Source organism: Sus scrofa, chromosome 9, assembly GCF_000003025.6.
Source record: "Sus scrofa isolate TJ Tabasco breed Duroc chromosome 9, Sscrofa11.1, whole genome shotgun sequence".
Classification (NCBI taxonomy): domain Eukaryota; kingdom Metazoa; phylum Chordata; class Mammalia; order Artiodactyla; family Suidae; genus Sus; species Sus scrofa.
The window spans coordinates 89,182,066-89,208,523 of NC_010451.4; the positions used below are offsets into that span (position 1 = coordinate 89,182,066).

At 36.8% G+C, this 26,458-nt stretch overlaps 1 protein-coding gene across 1 annotated transcript in view; it reads right to left on the reverse strand.

The window, feature by feature from the left end:
* Window positions 1–26,458, reverse strand: part of MACC1 (MACC1, MET transcriptional regulator) — a 211,211-nt gene that overhangs the window by 51,095 nt on the left and 133,658 nt on the right.

Below are 26,458 nucleotides of genomic sequence, written 5' to 3' on the forward strand. Positions count from 1 at the left end.
TATCCTCTAATATACAATATACATGACTAATATATTTTGTTCTGTTCTATTTTCCCCATGCTAGAATGTAAGCACCATAGGGTGAAGATTTATTTCTTTGCTTATTTTGTTCACTGTTGTATTCCTAGAATCTAGAACAGTTTCTAGTGTACAGTAGGTGTTCAATAAACTATGCAATGTAATAAAATGAATGAATGAATTTCCCATTGAAAATTGAGAAGGAAATGAGCTGGATTAACAAATAAAAAGTCATGTGTAACAAATCAATGGAAGCCCGTTAAAATTTCTAGGTGGTATGCAAATTTGGCATATAGATAGCTTAACATAAATGGCTTTCTTGAAGGAAATGCCCATTGCAGTGTGAAAGCTCTGGGAAGACTAACCAAGAAATGACACATTTAAGTTCTATAATCTCTTAGTTCTAGACCAAAGTGAAAAATGCTTTCTGCAAGTATGAGATGGAGGAAAGAGACAGAGACAGACAGACAGACAGACAGACACACACACACACACACACACACACACACACACACACACACACACAAATTGCAAAAGGGAGAGAGAGGGTGAGAGATCAGGAAAGTATCTGAGACGCTGACTTCTATCATCTAATCTATATATTATCTATGCTATATGTAAAGTGCTTCATTGTAAATGAGTAGAAGACAATCACAAATACTTTCACTCTCCTAAATTATCTTCAGATTTGTACATTTGACAGCTAGTAAATCTCTGGAATCTTGCTAGCCTTTATATTCCCTTAAGACTAAATTCTGTGAAGATTTTTTTTTATTACTCAAATGAATTTATCACATCTGTAGTAGTATAATGATCATAACAATCTGATTTCACAGGATTTCCATCCCACAACCCAAGCACATCCCCCCGCCCCCCAAACTGTCTCCTCTGGAGACCATAAGTTTTTCAACGTCTGTGAGTTAGCATCTGTTCTGGAAAGAAGTTCAGTCTGTCCTTTTTGCAGATTCTACATGTCAGTGAAAGCATTTGATGTTGGTGTCTCATTGTATGGCTGACCTCACTTAGCATAATTTCTAGGTCCATCCATGTTGCTAAAAATGCCAGTATTTCGTTCCTTTTAATGGCTGAGTAATATTCCATTGTGTATATGTACCACATCTTCTTGATCCACTCCTCTGTTGATGGACATTTAGGTTGTTTCCATGTCTTGGCTATTGAAAAGAGTGCTGCAATGAACATTGGAGTACATGTGTATTTGCGGGTCATGGTTTTCTCTGGATAGATGCCCAGGAGTGGGATTGCTGGATCAAATGGTAGTTCTCCTTGTAAATCTATTCTAAGTTGTGTCTGATAACCCCAAGCTCCCGATCCCTCCCACTCCCTCCCCCTCCCGTCTGGCAGCCACAACTCTATTCTCCAAGTCCATGATTTTCTTTTCTGAGGAGATGTTCATTTGTGCTGGATATTAGATTCCAGTTATAAGTGATATCATATGGTATTTGTCTTTGTCTTTCTGGCTCATTTCACTCAGGATGAGATTCTCTAGTTCCACCCATGTTGCTGCAAATGGCATTATGCCGTTCTTTTTTATGGCTGAGCAGGACTATTTTATGTATTTGTTCAAATATATGTATACTATGTTATTTCTGTTATACCACATCTTCCGAATCCAATCATCTGTTGATGGACATTTGGGTTGTTTCCACGTCCTGGCTATTGTGAATAGTGCTGCAATGAACATGCGGGTGCATGTGTCTCTTTTCAGTAGAGTTTTGTCCATATATATGCCCAAGAGTGGGATTGCAGGGTCATATGGAAGTTCTATGTATAGATTTCTAAGGTATCTCCAAACTGTTCTCCATAGTGGCTGTACCAGTTTATATTCCCACCAGCAGTGCAGGAGGGTTCCCTTTTCTCCACAGCCCCTCCAGCACTTGTTATTTGTGGATTTATTAATGATGGCCATTCTGACTGGTGTGAGGTGGTATCTCATGGTAGTTTTGATTTGCATTTCTCTTATAATCAATGATGTTGAGCATTTTTTCATGTGTTTGTTGGCCATCTGTATATCTTCTTTGGAGAAATGTCTATTCAGGTCTTTTGCCCATTTTTCCATTGATTGATTGGCTTTTTTGCTGTTGAGTTATATAAGTTGCTTATATATTCTAGAGATTAAGCCCTTGTTGGTTGCATCATTTGAAACTATTTTCTCCAATTCTGTAAGTTGTCTTTTTGTTTTCTTTTGGGTTTCCTTTGCTGTGCAAAAAGCTTTTCAGTTTGATTAGGTCCCATGGGTTTATTTTTGCTCTAATTTCTATTGCTTTGGGAGACTGACCTGAGAAAATATTCATGATGTTGATGTCAGAGAGTGTTTTGCCTATGTTTTCTTCTAGGAGTTTGTGGTGTCCTGTCGTATATTTAAGTCTTTCAGCCATTTTGAGTTTATTTTTGTGCATGGTGTGAGGGTGTGTTCTAGTTTCATTGCTTTGCATGCAGCTGTCCAGGTTTCCCAGCAATGCTTGCTGAATAGACTTTCTTTTTCCCATTTTATGTTCCTGCCTCCCTTGAAATCAGGACTATTTTATATGTTTGTTCAAATATATGTATACTATGTTATTTCTGTCTTTTGAATATCAAAGATAATTATAATCATACCAAATTAAATGCTTAATTGTTAATTATGCCAATGTAGATGATTTAAATGATTGTCTTCCACTTAGCTTTATGTATTCATAAGATTTTGATTCTACTACTTTAACAATTACTTATATCTATAAAATATTTAAGGCCATAAATTAACTAATAAATTGTCACTGGATCTTGATATTAAATAAAATTTTTTTCTCAATACAAACTTTTCAGAACTGACAAATGAATATGAGAGTCAAGGCATAACAAATAAACATTACTCATTGTTGATTCTTTTTTCAAAAAGGAATTGGCAGTGCCTTTTTCCATTCCCATAGCATGAACAGATAACTCTAAATATAAAATTCTGGAGCAATTCATGGCTTTGTAAATAGCAACAAAGCCAAAATCTGTTAGTTTTTGTCAAACCAGGAGAAATGGAAAGACTTTCAATGAAAGGTTTTCTTCTAATAATAACCCACTTTTTTCATTTCTGAGAGCCTCCCTGTGAACTATTAATGACAGAATGATCAGTGAATATATTCCTGTGACTTCTGCTATTACAAAATTCAATTTGATGCTGACAAGAAAAAAGAGTGTTACTCTCAATAATGTTTGCTTTCTGTTTTGTGAAAAGAGTATTTCCTTGTAAAACACAACTGGTTCTGTGACACAAAGTCCATAATAAGGGAGGGCATTAAAAACTTGGAAAACAAAGCACCGATATTTTATGAATGCTCACCTTTCTACATACCAGATGCACTAATCTGAACATTCTCCCTTAGTAGATCTTCTATCTATATCTGCAAATAGCAGTAACATAGGCTCCTACTGTACCACTGAGGGTTCAGTGAGGAAAACAGAAATCATATGAGATCTTTTGAGCAGAGGGGAGTAGAAGTCTAAAAGCACAAAAAGCAGAATGTGAACTAACTTAGATGTCGATACCTAATATCCCCAAGGCCGGGAAGACAAAACGGAGGAGGAGGTGGTTGAACCCAGGAGCCCACTTGATAATGCATTTGCACAGTGCCTCAAGAGACCCTAGAAACACCAAGCAGAGGCCCCTCTGTCAGTACTTGGATGACAGATGAGGTGTTGGTGAGAGGCGAGTGGCTGAAAACATAACTGCAACCTGTGTGACTTGTGCTGGGACTGCTGAGAAGGTACCACACAGCTGGAGCTGAGGTTACCAAAGGTCTCTGTTGTAGGTCCTGGTGGTGGTATAGCCAAGGGGTGTGCCAAAAAGCAGGTGTTGGAATCAAGGAAGAAATGGCCAGAGGATGCTTCGATGTTTGGAGTCCATAGTTTTTTGCTACTGCAGATGGAGGCCCAGAAGTTGAAAACAGGAAGTGAGTCACTTTCCCCCTTCTTTCTTTCTTGGTCTCTTGCCAGGACCTCCCACTGACAAAACCTAACTGGAATCTTGCTGGCAGTAAAAACCTGAAAAGGCAATCTGTGGGATACCATAAACCTACAGAAAAGAAGAGCAGAGAAGGGCAGAAATGGAGACTAAGGACAAGCAGGAAAATGGCTTACATATCCTATCTTCTATGCCAGTTTTTCTGTAGTATTTATTTACCATAGCTGTATTTAAATTTACTAATGACAATTTGGTATCTCATTTGTATCATCTTACTAAAGGAGTAAAATAAGTAAATAAGTAAGAAAAAAATAGGAGACAAAGATATAATAAGTAATACATAACTGTAAACCAGTTTCCTTAGGCCTGCTATCAAAGTAATTCTGATTTTTCAACCTTATTAAAGGCAAATTCAATAGATTTATGCAAGTTTCAAAATAACTATCTTTTCTTACTGTCATGGAGCCATGTTAATGTTCTACTTAAACCTTCATACTTCTGTTGATATTCCAATATATGAAGTTATTGAGCAGGGTAATTTATGCAAGTAGTATACAATCAGAGAAAATTTATTACCCTGTGGTACTTGGCCACAAGGTAATAAATGACAACTAACTCAATTATTTGCTATCTTCTCATTGAGATTCCCTTTGAATCTAGACTTGCCTTAGTGATTTGCTTGACTAATAAAATGCAGGAAAAGCAATGTTCTGAGATTTTCAAGTCTAGATCATAAAAAATTGTAGAGCCTCTGTCCAGTTCTCTTTGAAAATCTGCTCTGGGTGAAATCAGTGCCATGTCAGAAGTCCAAGTACCCCAAGGCCACCAAGCTGGAAAAACTACATATAGGTGCTCTGGTCAACAGGCCCAAATGAGCCCCACCTTCTAGTCATATCTGGAAAATGTCAGACAAGAATGTGAAGTCATGAACGCCCTAGACCAGCCCATCTGCAAGCCAAGAGCCACAGTCTATACTATAAAGGGCAGAAATTGCCCAGCCAATCCTACCTAAATCTCTCAGCAACCAAATTCTGAGACATAATAAAACTCATGTTTTGGGCCACCAAATTTTGAGTTAGTTCGTTATGTAGCAAGAGATGATAAAACACAATCTTTTTAATAAGCAAAAAAAAAAGTACACACTAAGGCAAATTATCCATGTTAAATGTGGCCGGGTTATGCCGGCTAAAGTAACTAAATCACAAAACAGTACTCATGAAGCTCTAGGGATGGAGTAGTTCATATCTTACTGATGAAATTAAAGTTATTATAGTATTTAATGGAAGCACTTTGAATATGTGAAGCTATGACAAGTTGGGCTTATGGCCCCTCACTGTGATGAGTCCCTTCACGGCACTGGGAGGGACCCTAACAATTTATGTTTGTGATTCTGTATTCTTTTTTTCAAAAATCCCTTTTTCCCAAGTTACATAAATTTCAGGCCACAAAATAGAATATCCTCTTAGGGGATACATGTTAATAATCATAAAACTATTTTACTCCTTCTCAATAATGTGTATTGTCCCCAAGACAATAATTCAAAAAGAAGAGAGACAGCTATGTTTCTAAAACTCTCTATCAAAGCTTTATATTATTAAAAATAAATGAAAACAACCCAAATATTCTATAATAGATGAATAATTGAATCCACTATAAGCTATCAACTTAGAGCATGATGTCCTCTTTTAGTAAAAGAGTTGCAAAGTATCTAAGAACATGAGAAATTCTTTATAGCATGTGTAAGTGAAAAAATTAATCTTGAAAGTTTATATAAACTATGATTGCAAGTATAAAAAATTTGTATATTACAGATATACTGGAGAGAAATTTGGAGAACTGAAAAAAACAGTTATGTTGAGGTGACAGTCATAAAATGCAACTTTGCCTTCAATTTTTTTTTAACTGCCATTTCTTTTTTAAGTTGTATCCCATTACAGTCATTGGTAAGTAATGCAAGTTCTCTCAGAAAGCAGCTTCTGAGGTTTTATGATCTATCTTGTAAAAGATGCCACTAAACTAAGGGATTACTGTAATGCCCAAAGCTAGGGAAAGCAGGCTGGGTTGTGAAGGACCACTTCTTACTTCTTTGCAAAATATGATGTGGAAAAATAAACATGTCATAGAGAAGGAAAACACAGACTCTTGAGGAAATTTTACTTCTTTCTCTTCTCTTTTTGCCTCATGAACAGCAAAGTAAAACTATCAGGTAGGAACCAGAAATCAAAGAGCTAACACTGTTCTCCGTCACTGTATCCTCCATCTTTACCCAAATAGGCATGTGCCTGCACAAACACACACACACACACACACACACACAATTAAAGAAAACATTACTACTGTAATAATTTGAGGAATATTGTGAAGTGGGAGAACAGAAATAGCAAGAACTAGAAGCTAGTTCTCAGTTTGTGACCAGTTGGTTATATGACCAGCAGTGACTCTTTGCTTCCTGAGAGATTCATGCTTCCATTTGTAAAATAAGGGCATCTTCATGATGTGATCCCCAAGATCCCATTTCCTATCTCCATCATCTGACTCTGTTCATAAATGAAATGCGGCCCATTTTAAAACCAGGGAACTTGTGAAGCCATGCTGCTCTAAGGGGCTTTATCTCTTTTTTAGAGCATAATTTTAGATTGTAGGATTTTAGATGATACAATTTTAGGCAATATGAAAGAACAGAAAAGGAAGTTAGGTTCTGAAATACAGCTTAGTGGTGACAGAAGCAAGGAACCCAGCTTTTCTTCTCTTCTCCAAACTTAGAAAGCAGTACAACTAAGTGGTTAGCTCTCTTCCCATGTGCTTTCCTTTTAGTTTTCGTTAGACATAAACACAAGGAGAAACATTTTAACCTGGCCCCATGGAAGAAGTATAAAAAGCCTTTTAAGTGAGCCTCACTCCTTTCACTGTACCCTTAAAAGCTCACACCCGAGTCACTCAAGGTACTGGCTGAAAGCCAGTTCAACCTGTGGGCTCCTCTGGCTGAGGTCTAATGGACAACTATGAAAGCGAAACCATGTCAGGAACTTTATTATCACACAAAACATCATTTTCCTGTACTCACAAATAATAAGGAAAGTCTGCCTTTCAGCTATGTCTCACGACGGCATACAATCCTTTCAGGTAAATCAAGTGCAATGAAGACAACTTTAGAAGCAAAGCATAACAGGATATAGGGAATGACTGGCCAGCAGGGACCTGCTGTATAGCACAGGGAACTCTACCCAATATTCTGTGATAATCTATAAGGGAAAAGAATCTGAAAAAGACTGGATGTGCATACATGTGTAACTGAATCACTGTTGTACAGGAGAAATTATTACAATATTGTAAATCGACTATACTTCAATAAAACTTAAAAAAAAAAAGCTAAAGCATATTATTACAGCATGTTAGCAAGATGGCCTTAACAGACTGATGGCTTAGCACTACTTTCTTGGTTTTTACTGCTGGGAAAAATGATATATGACCATATATAATATTTTTGTAAAACTGTAATCAGGGAATTTGCCCATTATGTTTTCATATAAAGCCATGTGTTGCAGATTATTATCAGAGTTTGGGGATAGGGAAAGTTTCTTCCTCCCAATTTTAATGTTTTCCTTTATTAATAGACTAGTATCCCCTCATGCTTTGGGTTTTACCTTGGCTACTAGGAAGCTTAGAGTGGGTTTTTGTGCATTTAAAGTAGCTTCCTATATCCCTAATTTTTTGTTAATTTGTTTAATATAATTAATCTCTTCACCCAACCCACTACCTTGTCATTATTATATGACTTAGATTTTATTTTAATGGTTTTTAATTTTCTTATATGTGTATTTTCATGATTGGGTGTTTTAAGTCATATTTGGGAAAGCTAGAATACAAATATGTCAAATAATATATATACATATGAACATATGTGTTATATCCAACATATATTATCATTAACTGTCATAGAAACGTATCTTTAAAATGAAAGGACATTAGGAATAATTTGGGAGTTCCCACTGTGGCTCAGTAGTAGTGAATCCTACTAGTATCCATGAGGATGCAGGTTCTATCCCTTGTCCCGCTCAGTGGGTTAAAGATCCGGGGTTGCCATGAGCTGTGGTGCAGGTCGCAGACATGGCTAGGATCTGGTGTTGCTGTGGCTGTGGCTAGCAGCCATAGCTCCAATTCAACCCCTATCCTGGGAACTTTCATATGCCACAGGTCAGCCCTAAAAAGACCAAAAAAAAAAAAAAAAAAAAAAAAAAAGGGAAAGAAAGAAAGGACATTAGGAATTTTTTTTTTTTTTTTTTGCTTTTTAGGACCACACCTGCAACACATGGAAGTTCCCAAGCTAGAGGTCGAGTTGGAGCTACAGCTGCCAGCCTCTGCCATAGCCACAGAAACATGGGATCCAAGCCACATCTGAGACCTACACCACAGCTAACAGCAACACCGGATCCTTAACCCACTGAGTGTGACCAGAGCTCAAATCCGCATCCTCATGGATCCTAGTTGGTTTCATTAACCGCTGAGCCACTAAGGGAACTCCCAGGAATAATTTAATTGGATGGTTTCAAACATAATTCTCTCATGCATGGACAACCAATTTCTTCAAATGAAATACTGTGCAAAATTTAAGAAATAATATTGGAAAACAAATAAATAAAAGCAAAGTTCATCTGTTTGAAAGGTAAGGGGATAAACGCCCATCATCTTCACCTTGCTAGTCACACCTTTCACTGCAATGGGGGCTCTGTAATCACTCCAAAGAACTCAGTTTCCCATGGTACATATTTGAAAACTATCAATCAAATTCAGTTGTCTTTTTTGTATAAATATGGAAACTGCGGCTTTGAAGTTGTGATTTATCTAAAACCACTGAGGTGGTGATTTGGACAACATCAGCTCTCAGGTTCCCTGAATGCCAGATGTTTATTTTTGTCACAACAGAAAGTTCAATCCCAATATTGGCTTAAAATTAAAATGGTGGTATCTGAAAATTATTGAGTGATTTGGAATTTTGTTAAAAACTAAAGAGAGTCTAAGATTTTCTTAAATTCAACAAGGCAGCAAACATTATTTTCTCTTTCTTTTCTTCCTCCTAGGCTGACCTGGGCTCTCTCTTCTTTATGGGTTTGCTTTCAACTGGTTCTGTGTGTTGCCTATTCCCTATTCAAAACTAAAGGATCTAAATTTTTTACCCTATAAGTAAAAATCATGTGGCCCTGCATTTTTCGTGTATTAAATAAGCATAGATAAGATAAAGATGCTGTGGAATCTTAGTGACAACTTGTTTTTCTTTCTTGGACATTTAAAAAGTTGATCTGACTCTGTTTTTCGAACATAATATATATCAAATTCTTTTGTCCATTAGTAAAATCTCTACAGGTCCTTATGTACCACTGTCAATAAATTGAGGACTGAATAAACTTGGGAGCATGGTTTATTTTATAAATGCCTCCAGACAAAAACGATCCTGCTGTGCAGCATTGGGAACTATGTCTAGTCACTTATGATGGAGCATGATATTGTGAGAGAATAGAATGTGTACATGTATGTGTAAGTGGGTCACCATGCTGTACAGTAGAAAAAAAATTGCACTGGGGAAATAAAAATTTAAAAAAGAAAAAAATAATAATTCTTTAAAAAAAAAAAACTAAGGGAGTTCCCGTCGTGGCACAGTGGTTAACGAATCCGACTAGGAACCATGAGGTTGCGGGTTCGGTCCCTGCCCTTGCTCAGTGGGTTAACGATCCGGCGTTGCCGTGAGCTGTGGTATAGGTTGCAGACGCGGCTCGGATCCCGCGTTGCTGTGGCTCTGGCATAGGCCGGTGGCTACAGCTCCGATTCAACCCCTAGCCTGGGAACCTCCATATGCCGCGGGAGCGGCCCAAGAAATAGCAACAATAACTACAACAACAACAACAACAACAACAAAAGACAAAAGACACACACACAAAAAAAACAAAAACAAAAACAAAACTAAGGAAGTAGAATGTAATTGCATGATGCACAAAGATCCTGATAAACTTTGAAAACATCATGTAAAGTTTTGAAAAAGCCATATTTGAGCTACAAAGTTGAAGGTCATTATTCTTTACACTCAACTTCAGATGGAACGAAAAAGTTTGAGTCAAATTTTGATCATCTAGTAGACTTAACATCATGACTTTAGGAGAAATGATCCAAAGCTATCATTTATTGTTGTTTTTTTTTTAATTTTTATTCCTTATGATATATAGGCTTATTATGTCCACTAGAATATATGGGTAATTTCATTTATATAAATATTTATTTAATAAAAATCATTTCAACATAAACAATTACAAGGATCATAAGAAGAAAACACCACTCCCTAGCGGTGAAACTCTGAAATACCAAAGTCATGAGGGCAGACTTTCTTCCAGTTACTGCACTGACTCATCCAAGTAGAGAAGGAAATTAGAGGAAGGTCTAAGTTTAGGTATTAGCAAAGAAACCTCAGGAAGACAACATATATCTGGATGTCCCAGAGAGTACAGGATACCTGGGGTATGGAGAAAAGTGGGGGGAAGAGAAGCAAATCACTGCCAAAAAGATATTGATCAAAGCATTACCTAATCCCTTTCCATAAGTGCTGGGAAAAACCTGGCACTAATTAAACTAGTGCCTGGGTAAAGTCCCAGGGACTTTTCTGAACCAGAATTAGGCACTGGATCCAAAGGCAGCATGGGAGATCAAGAGGGATAAAGAGCCAAGTGTATAATGCTAGTTCAGGGTATAAACAATGAGCAAAGTGGGACTGCCAAGGACTCAATTTAATGGATAGTGGGGCAGAGGGGATAAAAGGGAATCCACTGGCCAGTGTAAACATTTAAAGCTTATCCTGACAAGTGAACATTTTATCCAGGCTCCACCCTATGCTTATTCAGTCATGTCTTGATAAGCTCCTGAAGTCTGCCCCTGGTCCAAGTCTCCATTATGGAGTTCTCCATTCAGATCTCAGTCTCATTTTTAGTCTCTCCAGTTTCCTTCTAACGAAACAATATTTTCATAAGGGTCAGTGATTTATAAGTCAAATTACATTTATATTATCCAAATTATTCAATCAGAAGAATAAATCTCATACACCCCAAGAAGCCTTGCTATAAAACAAATCCTTCAAATGGAAGATAAAATAGGACTGATAATTGGAATTGGCAAAACAATGAAGAGTTTGTGAAAACAAGATCTACAAAGTAGTAAATCCTTTGTCCACAGAAGTATGATGCTGAGATTGTGGAGAGAAAAGCTTTTCTAAATTATTAAAGACTGTAAAATACTTAAAAATGCAAACCTCTTTACAAATACTAGATCCTACGTGAATTCTTTTTTTTCTTTTTTTTAAGAAATAGATTTATTAAGATAAGACACTTTTGAGAGATACAGGTGGGCAGGCCAAGGAGGCTCTGCCATGAATTATTATTCTGGTGGCAGTAAAAAGGGAGGATGATAATAATAGTAATTTGAATTTATGGATGGCCTATCATTTTAGACACTTGTCTTTTGAAAATCAGTTCATTAATCCTCAGGACTATCTTAGCAGAAAAGTAGCTGATGTTATTAGCTCTTTTTACAGATAAGAAATTGAGACACAGACAGATTACATGGTTTATACAATACTTACGCAAGGAAGCTGGGAGTAGAAGGGAAAATCATTAGCTACAAAGGTGGGAATGTGGTCACAGACAAAGAGCTGGCAGAACTGAACTTCTCCAATTCAAACACACTAAAAAAAAAAAAAAAAGGCACCATCCTAGACAAAGATATCTGAGGCAAAAGGGAATTACCCAGAGAAGGGACCTGGGAGTACGTGGTAGAGTGTCAAATGCAGCAGCTCAGCCCAGGAAATACTGATAAGTACACAGGTGAAATGCTTGGCCTGCCTTACTCAGCACAATAGACACTCTGGCAACCTCTTGGCCTGAAGCCAACACCATGCTCTAGTACCACCCTCCCCCACCACACCCTCCAACAACAGGAAGATCATCACATAATTATGAGGAAACAGTCACTTCAGAGCCATATTCTGAAATGAGGATTAGAATGAGGGAATAGGCACAATTGCTTAAATTAAATAGGAAGTACATAGCAACAACAGAGAACTTATGAACATAAGAATTAAACCCCAAAAATGAATGAAGAGGAAATCATAGAGGTGAGTAGTAGTCAAAAGAACATAAAGTGTTATTCAAAAATAATATCACAGAATAATCCACTTTCAATCCTTACAAACTTCTTCAATAAAAATACATTATTTTATTTTAAAATAATTCTTATTTATTTTTTATATTAAAACAATTTTTAAATAAATTAAAAAATAAAACTAAATGTTCTATAAAGTGAACCAATAAGAAAGTTGTGAATTAAATATATTTTCATAAAGAAAAAAGGCCTTGCAAACAGCTTTGAAGCAACTGTGAGTTAGACATATCCTACAACCATTAGCAAATTTATTAGAAAATAAAGGAAAACAGCTATCTATACCATTTTGTAGGCATACACATAGACAATCATTTAAAAGATTACTAGAAATAGAGAGCCACAGATAAACATAAAAATGTCTCTCCCTGTAACAAACACTACTAAGTTATATTTCATAATAATAATAATAATAAACTGAAGAAAATCATAACATCCAAGAAAAAAAGAAATTACTTAGAGACCTCTGGTATCAACAATCTCAACCAACTTACTGATCAGAACAACAAATCCTGGAAGAGAAAGTAAATTGTTGTCAAATTGCAACAGGCAAGGGTGCATAGGTTAATTATAGGGAATTTCAAGTTCAGAAAAGAGCCAAAGTCAACTCAAGACATGAGAGGTCAAGCTATGTAATTACTTAAGAGGGGAGCCAAAGCAATGCACTCAGCCATCAGTACCTAATTTTCTTTTTGCCTGAACCAGGAGAAATATTCCCACAGTTAGGCTCCTAAGACATCCTTTTGCCATCCTAGACTTCCTAGAAACATGGGTGTTATCCAATACTAAAAGTTTATAAAAGCAAGGCAATATTTTCATGTCTATCCCCTGCTTCCAGGCAGAATGAATATTCAGTGACAACACTGGGTACTATATGCTAACCAATATCCATTGTAATAAGCCAGTGTCCATACCATATCCATTATTAAATATCTTTCATATCACTCTGCATCCAGGAAAGTATATACCTAAGCCTACTCAGGTAGTTGCTCATCTCTTTTGTAAAGTCTTCAAAGATGACTGGGTATTATTTGGCAGGATGAATTTTCTATTTTTAAATTTCTTTCATTTAAAAATATAGGGGTTACTGTTGTGGTTCAGTGGGTTAAGAACCTGACATAGTGTCCAGAGGATGAGAGTTTGATCCCTGACCTCACTCAGTGGGCTAAGGATCCCATGTTGCTGCAAGCTGTGATGTAGGTTGCAGATGAGGTTTGAATCCTGTGTTGCCATAGCTATGGTGTAGGCCTGCAGCCACAGCTCTGATGCAACCCCTAGCCTGGGAACTTCCACATATATGTGTGTGTGTATATATATATACATATAGTCTAGGGAGTTCCCACTGTGGCACAGTGGGTTAGTGATCTGGCTTGTTTCTGTGGAGGCACAGGTTCCACTTCTGGCCTGGGGCAGTGGGTTAAGAATCTGGCATTGTTGTAGCTATGGCAGAGGTCAAAGCTCTGGCTTGGATTCAGTCCTTGACCTGGGAACTTCCATATGTGGCTGGGGTGGCTAAAAAAGAAAAAAATAAATAAATAAATAAAAATGAAAATATATATCCTAAAAAGAGAAGTGATACTATATCATCTGAATTGATGAATCAGATATAAAGATGACCTTAATGGGTACTGGTAAGACCCAGAGGAAAGTGGATACAGTGTGCAGTTATATTGGAGAGGGGTTAAAGTAACAGCTAGGATCATGAGATACGAGAAGATAGGACAAGTCCTTCAGCCTGTCTGCCCCATGGTATCACGTAGTGTTTATGAAATGGGCTCTGGAGGCTGAGCTATCTAGTTTCACATGCCAACTCCACACTGGACTTTGTAGGGAAAAGAAGGATAAAAAGTGATTCAGGTAAAAGGAAAATGACACACAAGTGCTTTTACCTGAAGCACTGTTTATCCTTCTTTTCCCTACAAAGTCCAGTGTGGAGCTGGCATGTGGGCATGGAAACAAGTGGCATGGCTCATTCAGGAAGCAGTAAGCAGTGCAGAAAGGCTAGGTTGTAGCAGTGAGGTAGGGACAGAGCTAGGAAGACTCGGGAAGTAGCAAGAGGAAAGAATGCAAAGACCAGGCTGGTACTGAGTGGTCTTGTGAGGAACATGAACTTTAGCCTAAAAGAGAGAGGATACAGAAGAGTTTAAAATAAGGGAATGACATGATCCAATTTATGATTTACATCTTAGAAAGATGGAAAGCAAAAGGTGGAGTAGAACTAGAGCAAGGAGAGGTGGCAATAGCCTGAATAGGAAAGGGATCCTAAGAATGGCGAGAATGGACAGAGCCCAATTCACTCCTTGTCTTCCATTCCTGAGCTCTCTAAGGATTCCAAGTCATATCTTTAGGTTTTGCACTCAGGACCTCCTTAGATTCCATTTTTGGGCTTTAGCATCTGAGGACACACAGCTTGAGTGCCTCCTCTGCCCCTGCTCCCACTGAGTCTGTGAACCAGTCAGACATTTCTGAGTATAAAGGAAGAAGTGTGTGTGTTAAAACAACTTTCTCCTAATTGTCTTTTTATTTTTCAATTTGCTCCTGCATTTTCTTTCTGCAATAAAAAAAGTTACATCCACATAACATTAGATGTTTAGTGTGAAACAACAGTTGAATTGTGAATTTCATATATTTTCATTTGTAAAAGATAATACAAAGAGGAAATCTGGTCTTAAAACAACTATGCATAATCAAGTCAGTGAGTAGGTTCTCAGAGAAATATACCAAAGTGAAGGGAAAATACAGACAAGTGTAGTTATTTAGTACTTTGCTATTGCTACTAAAACTTTTCTCATTCATTAAAAGTCTTTTAGTTGAATAAATAAATTTTAAGTATGTAAAATAGGAGGCAAACAAGACTGTATTTCCCAAATCCAGTTATGACATAGAGATGAGCAAAGCTTCCTTTCCTCAGGAATTTCTGCATTTTAGAATAATCCCTGTTGTATTTTGAAAGTAAAGTGAAGCTGGTTTTATACTTGCCTTGAGGGTCAACTAATATGGTTCAGAGGAAAGAACATGGGACCTATAATCAAAGAACTAGATCAAGATTCTAAATTTACCAGATCTTTAATTTTTATATCTATCTTTTTCACTATGTTTTATTAGAATTAAATGGTGTAATGTCTGTGATAAAGAACAAAAATTCTGTCATTTGGGGAATTTTCTGTATCTGCTCTGTCATATCAAGTAGTCAATAGTTACATGTAACTACTGAACACTTCAAATAAGGATACTGCAAGTGAGAAACCAAATTTTTCATTTTAGCTAATTTTAATTATGTTAAAATTTAAAAGCCACATCACCACACTGGAAATGCTCTCCACACTCTTTCCTCAGTAGAGTTTTAGTTTCAGTTTTTTTCCTTCTGCAAGTTAATTAACTCTACCCTCCTCTGGAAATCCATAGATATATTGTCCTTGTTTAAGGAAAGATATGTATATAACAGTTTTAAAGAAAATTTGTGAGATGAATCAGAGTGCAATTGTATTTTTGTCCACCACTTTCCTTTTAAAAATGCATTCATTGGGGGGAGTTTTTCCCAATACCACTGATGAAAATTCCCCAGTTAGCCCTGTGTATCTTCTGGTCAGACTTAGATTTAAAGAAAACTCTGTGGTTACTTAAAGTTGCAAAATTCAGTTTTGATTCTTAAATTAGAATGCCCCATCCAATATCTCCATCATCACACCAACATTCCAGTGTAAGACAGATTTCCCTGGCCCCCATGTCCTACAAGTCTACAGCCTTCTGTGTGGGAGGGTCAGGGGGGTTGCTATGCACACCTTCTCTTTTTCTACCTCACCCACTTCATCACTCAACTTGTAAGCTCCTGTTATTGAAGCCTCCAAAACTGGAGAATGGGGAAGAAAAGAGATGAATAAAGCAGAACATTTTTACTCTGCTGGTAGTGAAAGCTGGCTTTGCCTCTTCAATGTTTGTCACTGATGCTGAGTATGGGGGGTCTTATGTGTGAGCACAAGTACATGAGCGAGCTTTGGGGAATCCTCAGAAGCTTATGACTACACTGCCCGTGAAGTGAGTGATGCATCTAATTCTTCTGTTAGTTATGCCTCCCTCAGCTCTGGTTTTCTAGCAGAAAAAGACATTAAGCCTCCAGGAGTACACAGGGAAGCTATTTCTTCTAAGCTTGAGGTAGCAAAGGACCATCCCTCATTTCTACCTCTCTACACTGAATTAGCTCTTCAAAAATCATTCTAACAAAATTCTCACCCTTTTTTTTCCCCCTTTATTTTTCTTCATAACCTGGGAGTGGATGACAAATCAAGAAGTGTGAAAATATTCCTATTTGGGATTTTAGTCAGATACATCTTTTTGATATCTGAAACCAATGATCTTAGAATATTGGCCAAATTTTCCAATTTAACATTCTTGATCACTGCAGCTGTGTTAACAGTAGCTAAAGACTGGAAATTACATAGAAATCATCAATATGAGATGTATAAAAAAAACTTACAACCACTGTGGTAAAAAAACAATGTGGTATCTTTATATGCAATGAAAGCTGCCATGCTATAATTCTGAGAGGATCTGCAGACTAGAAAATCTGAAACCTGTAGTTTCAGCTTACTTTACATTCTAGATGCTTTCATACTATTTGGATTTTTAATTTTGGTAAGAATTACTTTACATTAAAAAATTTTGTAAATATATGTGTGTGTGTGTGTGTGTGTGTGTGTGCATGTGTGTGTGTGTATACATTTATCCCTACTTATTGTGTTTTTTTTAATGCTATTTTAGGGCCACACCTGCGGCATATGGAAGTTCCCAGGCTAGGGGTTAAATCTGAGCTGTAGCCACCGGCCTCTGCCCCAGCCACAGCAAAAGGGAATCCAAGATGGATCTTCGACCCATACCACAGCTCACAGCACTGCCAGATCCTTAATCCACTGATGGAGTCCACATCTTTATGGATCCTAGTTGGGTTTGTTAACCACTGAGCCATGAAGGGAACTTCCCCAATTCATTGTTTAATTTTTTAAAACATTATCTTCAAGTTGTTCCATTTGGTTTGGTACGAAGTCTCCAGCATCTTTTTTTTTTCAGCCTGGACATTCTGACATAGCTGTGTGTACATCCAACCGAAATGCTCTTTCCACATAATTGACCAGTTCATTTATAGCATTTTGAAACAAATGAAACACCACAGACAGAATAAATTAATCTATATTTTTCAATTAATAGGTGAGCTATAACAAACATGTTTTCTTTTCCCAAGAGAGTACAGAAAAATAGGCTGGATTATAGGCATAACAAAAAATGTATATATTTTACTTTAAGTTTGTAAACTACATGGAAATACTGAACAATTAACCTTTATTTCTTTTTTTTTTTTCTTTTTTTAGGGCTGCACCCTCGGCATATGGAAGTTCCCAGGCTAGGGACTGAAAGAGAGCTGCAGCTGCTGGCCTACACCACTGCCACAGCAATGCCATATTCGAGCCACATCTGTGACATACACCACAGCTCACGGCAACGCCACACCCTTAACCCACTGAGTGAGGACAGGAATTGAACCTGCATCCTCATGGATACTAGTCAGGTTTGTTACCTCTGGGCCATGACAAGAACTCTCGGAATTAATCTTTAAAGTGGAAAATGATGTTTGATTCTTGATATTCAATACCAAGCAATACTTTTTACTGAATTTTCACTTTATTAAAATTATTCAAAAAGAGAATTGCCTAGTAAGCAGAGACTGTTCACTTTGCTTGAGACTGTCCTTTGCTTGCTATTTTTCAATCAGCAAAGGCCAAAGAGATTCTTCCTAGAACCTTAGTCTGAGGGTCTAGAATTATATTTATGCTGTAGGTATCAAAGAGAAAGTTACAGCAAATAAAACAGTTTGATATATGAATTTATATGTAAATTAACAAAATTTATTTTTTTAATGGAAAAAAGTGGGAAGGAAAACCCGTCTAAAGTTTTACTTTTATAAATTTTATTGAGGTCAAAACTGGCTAGTTTCTAGAAATGTAAATTTGGTCATAAAATATTTCTCGTAATTTCAGTAAGGAAGAGAAATTGAAAGCTATGGTAGAGAATTAAACAAAATTAAGCATTTAGTTTCATACAAAAGGAAAAAGAAATTGAGAAGAGGGGGAAAAAAGCCTAGAGGACAGCATAAATTACAGTATTACAATAAATATCCTAAAAAGTATTTTTCAGTACAAAACAGGAGTTGGAAGAAGCCCAGATCCCAAAGGTCTTCCTTGGTCCCATCCCTGCTTTCCTGCTGATGACTGACTTGATAATGACATTGGCTAATGACCTTGACCTAAAACTACCCTCTCCTCTACTTTCTTGAATTATCCTAGGGCTTCTTGCTATTGCTTTGATCATTCCTCCCCTGTTTTTTTCAGTGACTCCTCCTACATTTTTTACCTGTTAAATGAATATTCCCCATGGTTTTCTTGTTCTTCTCACACTAAGTGATCTCTGTGAGCTATACCAGGCTTATTAGTGATTCCAAATTCCATTTTTATGGGAAAAGCTCAGTGATCTGTATCTCTAACCCGTATGTCTGCCCTGAGCTATAGAGCCAGAACAGCCACCTTCAGAAAATCTCCGTGTGAATGTTATCATTCTCTTATACATCCCATATATACCTCTAATCAACATATCCAATGCAGAACTCATCTTTCCTTCCTTATCTACTACCAACAAAAAATATCTTTCTGAACTCTACCTTGTTGACAGTTTTAGTCTTCTCAGTCATACTGGATTAAGGTCTTAGACTCCATCCTCTCTGTCACACATATTCACCTACTTGATAAATCCTACTGCCACAATCTCTTTCTATTCAACACCATGGCAGCTGCTCTGGATTAGCTGTATTACTTCCTTTCTGGAGCCATTCTACTAAATGCCGCTAAAGGCATCTTACTGAAACACACGTCTAGTCATGGCATTCTAGTGTCTGCCCCTGTCATTCTTCTGAAACTTCTCTAGATAAAACTTGCAGTGAAATATAAAAAGATACTTTTCATTCTTATTAGGCCTTGCTGTGACACGTGACACTGTTAACTTCTCCCTTCCTAAAAAATTCTACTTTGTCTTCACTCATTGTACTCTCACTGGATTTTCTTGTGTTTCTCTGGCCTCTACTTTTCAGTCTCCACCATAACTGTTTTCACCCTGACTAAGACTTACTGCTATTATCATGTCAGAGGGGTACCACCAGAACACCCTACTCTTCTCATGCTGTAGTCTAGTCTTTAATACTCTGGGAGATCTCATCTACATCCATGACTACATCTATACCTATAGCTACACCTAGGTATTGATGACTCTCACACTCTCCATCTCTAACTCATTTGCACTTCTGACTCCCAGATCTGTCTAACTGCTTAAGCAGTTTCTCCCTGTGGATTGTCACAGGCATGTCAAAGTCCACTAGCCTCAACTGAACCTGTTTCTCCTATCTTCTCTATCTGAATGAACAAGGACATTACCATCCACCCAGTTAGTTGCCTATGTCAGAAACTGAGAGATAATCTTTAATCAATTTTACTGCTTTCCTGCCCCTGAGTCACTGTACCTAATGCACTAATTTCTGCAAAATTAATCTCTCTAAAATATCCTATCACATTCCATCACAAATGTGATTTCATTTGTGCAGGATCTATTTTTTTTTTTTCATTTAGAATTCAACAATAAATTCTACCTGGCATGTTGCCTGAAATATTTTCTATTCTCCTTTTACAATATATTTAAAATGATATATCTAAAATGCCAGTTTCATCAATTCAGTATCTTATTAAGTAGCCTATAAGAACTTTCCTTCTCTTATATGATATGGTCAGGAGTTTTAGTGGGTAAAAGGACTTATAATAATTCAAATTCTAGAAATTTATCTTTGAAAATAATCAAATATCTTTTTTTTTTTTTTTGGTCTTTTCTAGGGCCACACCTGTGGCATGTGGAGGTTCCCAGGCTAGGGGTCTAATCAGAGCTGTAGCTGCCAGCCTACGCCAGAGCCACAGCAACGCCAGATCTGAGCCATGTCTGCAAACTACACCATAGCTCACAGCAACGCTGGATCCTTGACCTACTGAGCGAGGCCAGGGATCGAACCCGCAACCTCATGGTTCCTAGTCGGATCCATTTCCTCTGTGCCACAACGGGAACTCCAAAAGTAATCAGATATCTTAAGACGCTTGTACAACAATATTCAATGAGGTCCTATTCACAACAGCAAATATTGAGAGAAATGTATTTTCAACAGTAGAGAATTCATTATATATCACATGCAATATAATATCACATGCAGATAAGAAATTTAAAAGTTATAAAAGACATATAATAATGTGGAAAAATATAGTATATTGTCAAGTGAACTAAAATGATCAGATAACATTTATTTAAGTCATTCATTCTCAGTATCTACCATAGGCATAAAAAGACTAACAGGATATATACACAAATCTTAAAGATGTACATCCTTGATAAGTATGATTGTGGTTTTCAAGTTTCTACAGTGAACATGCAACATTTTTGGGAAAAAAAAAAGATGTTTTATAAAAGACTAAACTCAGTTGTCAATTTTTTTTAATGATTTCTATTCTTTCCATCATAGCTGGGTTATAGTGTTCTATCAGTTTTCCACTGTGCAGCAAGGTGACCCAGTCACACATGCATATGTACATTCTTTTTCTCACATTATAATTCTCCATCATAAGTGACTAGATATAGTTTCCAGTGCTATACAGCAGGATCTCATTGCTTATCCATTCCAAATGCAATAATTTTCATGTATTATCCCCCAATTCCCAGTCCCTCCCACTTCCTCCTTCTTCCCCTTGGCAACCACAAGTCTATTCTCCAAGTCCATGAGTTTCTTTTCTGTGGAAAGTTTCACTTGTGCTGTATATTAGATTCCAGATATAAGTGATATCATATGGTATTTGTCTTTCTCTTTCTGACTTACTTCATTCAGTATGAGAGTCTCTAGTTCCATCCATGTTGCTATAAATGGCATTATTTTGTCCTTTTTATGGCTGAGTAGTATTCCATTGTGTATATATACCACATCTTCTTAATCCAATCACCTGCTGATGTACATTTAGGTTGTTTCCATGTCTTGGCTATTGTGAATAGTGCTGCAATGAGCATGAAGGTGCATGTGTCTTTTTTAAGGAAAGTTTTGTCTGGATATATGCCCAAGAGTGGGATTGCTGGGTCATATGGTAGTTCTATATTTAGTTTTCTGAGGTATCTCCATACTGTTTTCCATAGTGGCTGTACCAATTTACATTCCCACCAACAGTGCAGGAGCATTTCCTTTTCTCCACACCCTCTCCAATATTTGTTATTTGTGGACTTCTTAATGATGGCCATTCTGACTGGTGTGAGGTGGTACCTCATAGTAGATTTGATCTGCATTTCTCTAATAATCAGTGATGTTGAGCATTTTTTCATGTGCTTATTGGCCATCAGTTGTCAATATTTTTCAAGCAATTTCCTTTATCCCCAAAATCACTTTGGAGTATCTCCTACCATGGTTCCCTCTTCTCACCACACTTCTCCAGCCTGGGTTAGGCAATGTTATCCTGTGCACCCCCTGCCCTATTTCTCACACTGTATTATTGATTTTACAGACATATTTGTCACTCCCTCTATCCCTATCACTAAGCAAAGCACAGGTAGAATAAGTGTTTACCGAATAAATAAATGAGTAATGGCACTCACCTCAGAGTGACTCACACTGATTCCTCACTGCCTTCAGAATGAAGTGGACAATTCTTAAGGCAGATATTTGAAAATACTTCATAATTAGCAGTAAGCTATCTTTTCAATCTCATTCCCTTCACAGTTTGCCCCCAGTTCCCCAAACACAACATTTCTAAGCACACTTATCTATGGGGAGAGATAGTGTCTTTCTTGCTCACTGCTATGTCCCACAATTTAGCTCCTTCACACATAGTAGATGTTCAGAAATTATTGGTTGAGTTATGATTGCATAAAATAACTTTACCCAATATATCTTGTACTTTCCACTTCATCATATTTTCTAAAAAGCTACTCCCTTTATTTTTTGTCTCCTTAATTTCCTTTTTCTCATTTTCAAGGCTCAGTAAAGTTTGATCACCTATAAGAAACATTCTCCAATTTTCCTAGGCAAAATTAAATTCTCCCAAGTACAAATATGACTTATTTGACACTTCTCATCATTTCATTATGTGCTTTTGATGTTATTTCAATATTAACTAGATTTTAAACGTTCAAAAATTAAGAACTCCTATACTTGGATGTCTATTTCCCGAGTCTGTTGCCACCTACACTTTCGCACATGTCTTAGTTGGAATAGACTGAGTAACTATGAATTCTACCATCCCTGCTTACTAAGTATTGACATGATATTTCTGTGAATTAATTTCATCTCTAAAATTGGCATAATATAATTATCTTCCCGCCAAATTAATTAAATACGATATTTTAATTAAAGGGCTTAAGACAGCACTTAGTACATGGTAAGCATTCAAATATTGTTAACAGTTGTTATAATCATCATCATCATTATTAATGTCTGTTAAATGGAAAAACTGTTCAATCTCTCACACCATAGGCTAAGAAACAAAGAAGTTGATTTGAGATCAAATTTTCCACTATGTTTTAGAGATTACAGTGTTCCAAACATAGCTGAGTCTCCAAGATGCCACAAGTGTCTGGTTTCAGTTACATCTGGAAAGATTATTTAACTAGAACATGTAAGAGAAACAAGCATGTTGAGACTGGAGAGAAAGAGAAACTCTCATTCATTTTGTCTACGAATATAATATGGTATAAGTATTTTAGAAAAAAAAATCAGTATCTCATTAATTTGAAGATGCATATGCCAATGGATCAGCAAATATATTCCCTGGAAATATTCACAAGAGTAATTCTTACATCGTACACAAATGACATGTATAAGAATATTGTTTATAGTGCTACTTATGATAGCAAAATACCTTATCACTATGAGAACTAATAAGTTGTGCTATAATAATCAATATGGATTAATCTCAAAAGTATAAGGTTAAAAGAAAAGAGTAAGTGAACAATGTATACTCTAATGTTTACATTAAAATGTTATACATTAAAACAATTTATGGATATGTTCACATGGAAGTAGAAAGAATAAAACATAAAAATAGAAAGAGATAAAAGAATAAAAGTATACAATGGAGAAAATCTACAAGGACAGGAGAAGAGTGAGTCCTGAGATAGGAAAGGGAGAAACAGAATCAGGGAGAGCATTCCTCTTTTGAAAATGTCTAAAATTTTATTTGTTAAGCTAAAAGGTGAGTATTTAAGTCTCTGTAATATATATCTACTTTAAATACCAATCTACTATGTATTGCATCTTTTAGGGAAACTTCTAAATTAAGTGTTTTTCCCAATGAAAATAGAAGACACACAAAACTCCTCTCTATCATTCCCAGAAAGTAAATCTGGGAGCTATTTTCCTGGCTAGAGATGAAGATGCTTCTGTTTATTCCTAGCAAGGACCCTATAAGAAAGTCTCATCTCTGAGCAAGGTGGCAGCTACAGTAATCAAGAGAGAACCCCCAAGACAAAATAAAATCTTGGAAGGAATGAGTCAACCTGCTCTTCTTTCCCTTATCCATCCCTCAGAACCTGGAGATTCTCATTCTTCAGCATTCCTCCATGAATGAGGCAGAGCAGATCTAAGTTTCATTTTACTAAGGGCAGTACTTGCTTGCTGCCTCTATTCCTCTGACCAACTCTAACGGCTCTCCAGAATTCCAATTCCACATGATTAACAACGCAGTTTCCCTTTCCACTGGAAGCCCAGCTCACCTCAATTTCAAATTGCCTGAGGTACAAAGGATCATTTACCCACAAAAACTAGCTAGCTCTCTTTTGTCTCAGTGTTAACAGTTATTCGCTCAAGTCACTGAGCTTTAAAAACTCAAAAGCATCTCGGCTGTTATCATTCTATTATGATATTATTAACCTCCTTTGTTGTTGAATGACTTCCCTATCCCTCTCTTCCATTTTCAATCCCCAAACCCGTTATTTATTCATACTCAGATAAACCTATTTCCAAAGCACTTTCTCTACATTCATGTTCCCTGCACTCCAGCCCACCCATGTGTCATTCCTTGTATAATTCTTCCAAAGCACAGCTTTCATTATGCTGTGCTTGAGTCAGGACCCTAGAACTCCACCATCTAGAAGCTGAAGAGCAAATTCCTTCAAAGCCTCTACAATCAAACTTACTCCAGCATCATCACACAAAGTCTCCTGGGATTCTCTCCTTAGAATGCTCAATGTCCCTCCTTTCTAGCTATACATAAAACCAGCCTATTTTTGTACTTGGCGTGGCCTCTACTTAGTGTTTCCCAAACTTCAGATATTCTGGTACCTTTTCATGATTTCTTCCATTGCCACATATCATCTGAACAATTTTTTATTCAAAATTTCTATAAATCCATTCATTTAGTTCAGGTAAGTCTTTTAAAAGTACACTTCCATCGGTAGCATAAATGAAAAAAAAACCAGTATCTATTGGAATAAATAGTGATCACTATAAAAATAAATGTTATTCTAAAAGTTATAACTAAATATTTTGTCAGCTTAAATTATTGAGCCTATTACTCTATTGTTGTTATAAAGGAGAATTAAACAAGTGTTAAAATAATTTTAAAGTCGCATCAACAATAATAATATTTTGACCTTGAAGAACTGAAAGTCATTTTGAAAATACAGTAATTTTTTCACTGTGTAACTCAATGTTATTCACTAGCTGGTCCACATATTGCCTAAAATCATTTCATTCAACAAAGTTTGGTAAATGCTGCTCTGCAAGAAATATTCTCTTCATTTTTTTCTGATGATTTCAACTCTGTTCATCTTTCCAGGCCTAGCTGAAAATACAGTTCTAGCACCTCCCAGAGTACCCTCTTGCTTTTCAGTACACCACGACCTCTCTATCCTCGGGCATTCTGGGTACATGTTTCTTCCATGTTTTTTGGAAGTCACTCCACTCTGCTTGTGACTGACTCATACACGATTTTTCAAAAAAAATTTTGGGGGGGTCTCCAGTGATTGCGGTTCAAGCAAAGATATACTGAAGCAGCTTTAATCCCAGGATATTGAACACCATATACTCTTAGCAGTGGGAATTAACCAACAGTGACACCAGGAATGGCATGAGTTATTGATAAATTGGCATGTTCTCCCTTTAGCCATTTATGAATACGTATCTCCTCTAGTAGAACAGGTCCCCCTCAAGTGCTATACCTCAGTCACTCTTTAACCCCAAAGCCCACCCCTGTGGGAGAACACTGTAGGACTGCAAGAAATAATTGTTAAGTAAACAAATGACACTTCCTAGAGAAAGTAGACCATAGATAGGCATTCAATGGCAAAAACAATGTTGCCCTTTTAGATGTTATACTATATCAAGTGCTTCTTTAGTTTTGGGGTTTTTTTTTTGTTTTTTTTGTTTTTTTTGTTTTTTTTTTTTTTTGCCTTTGTTTTCATTCTAATGCGACCCTGGACTTCCTAACATAGTTTCTGAGAGAGATTACATTTAATGTATATCACATGCAAAACTTTGCAAACTTATTAAAAATATTAGTTGTTATCACCAAATACCATGAAGGACACTTAGTTGTAATAGATAGCAAGGCATTAGTGTGATCTTTCAAGAAAAGATTTTTCCAAAAATTCAACAACAACATGCTTTCAAGTTTAAAATCAATGATTCCAAATTATCTTTTATCTTTCAAATTAGCTAATACATTTTAAGATAGGGTGGTGTTTAACAGATCCTGTCTTAATAGCCTTATTATTTCTAAGACAGACACATAAAATAATCTGTTTATAAATTAGCTACAGGGAATGTGAGAACACCAAAGTAAATAATACATTTGAGGAGTTCCCGTCGTGGCTCAGTGGTTAATGAACCCGACTAGGAACCAAGAGGTTGCGGGTTCGATCCCTGGCCTTGCTCAGTGGGTTAAGGATCCGGTGTTGCCGTGAGCTGTGGTGTAGGTTGCAGACGCGGCTCAGATCCCGAGTCGCTGTGGCTCTGGTGTAGGCCGGTGACTACAGCTTCGATTCGACCCCTAGCCTGGGAACCTCCATGTGCTGCAGGAGCGGCCCTAGAAAAGGCAAAAAAAGACAAAAAAAAAAAAAAATACATTTGAGTTGTATCTAAAGTTTTCAAGTAAGGTGTAACCCATAATTATGACTTTGTAATTTTTATATTTTGTACAATAACTATGAAATCATATTAAGATCCCTACTATGAATTAGAGACAA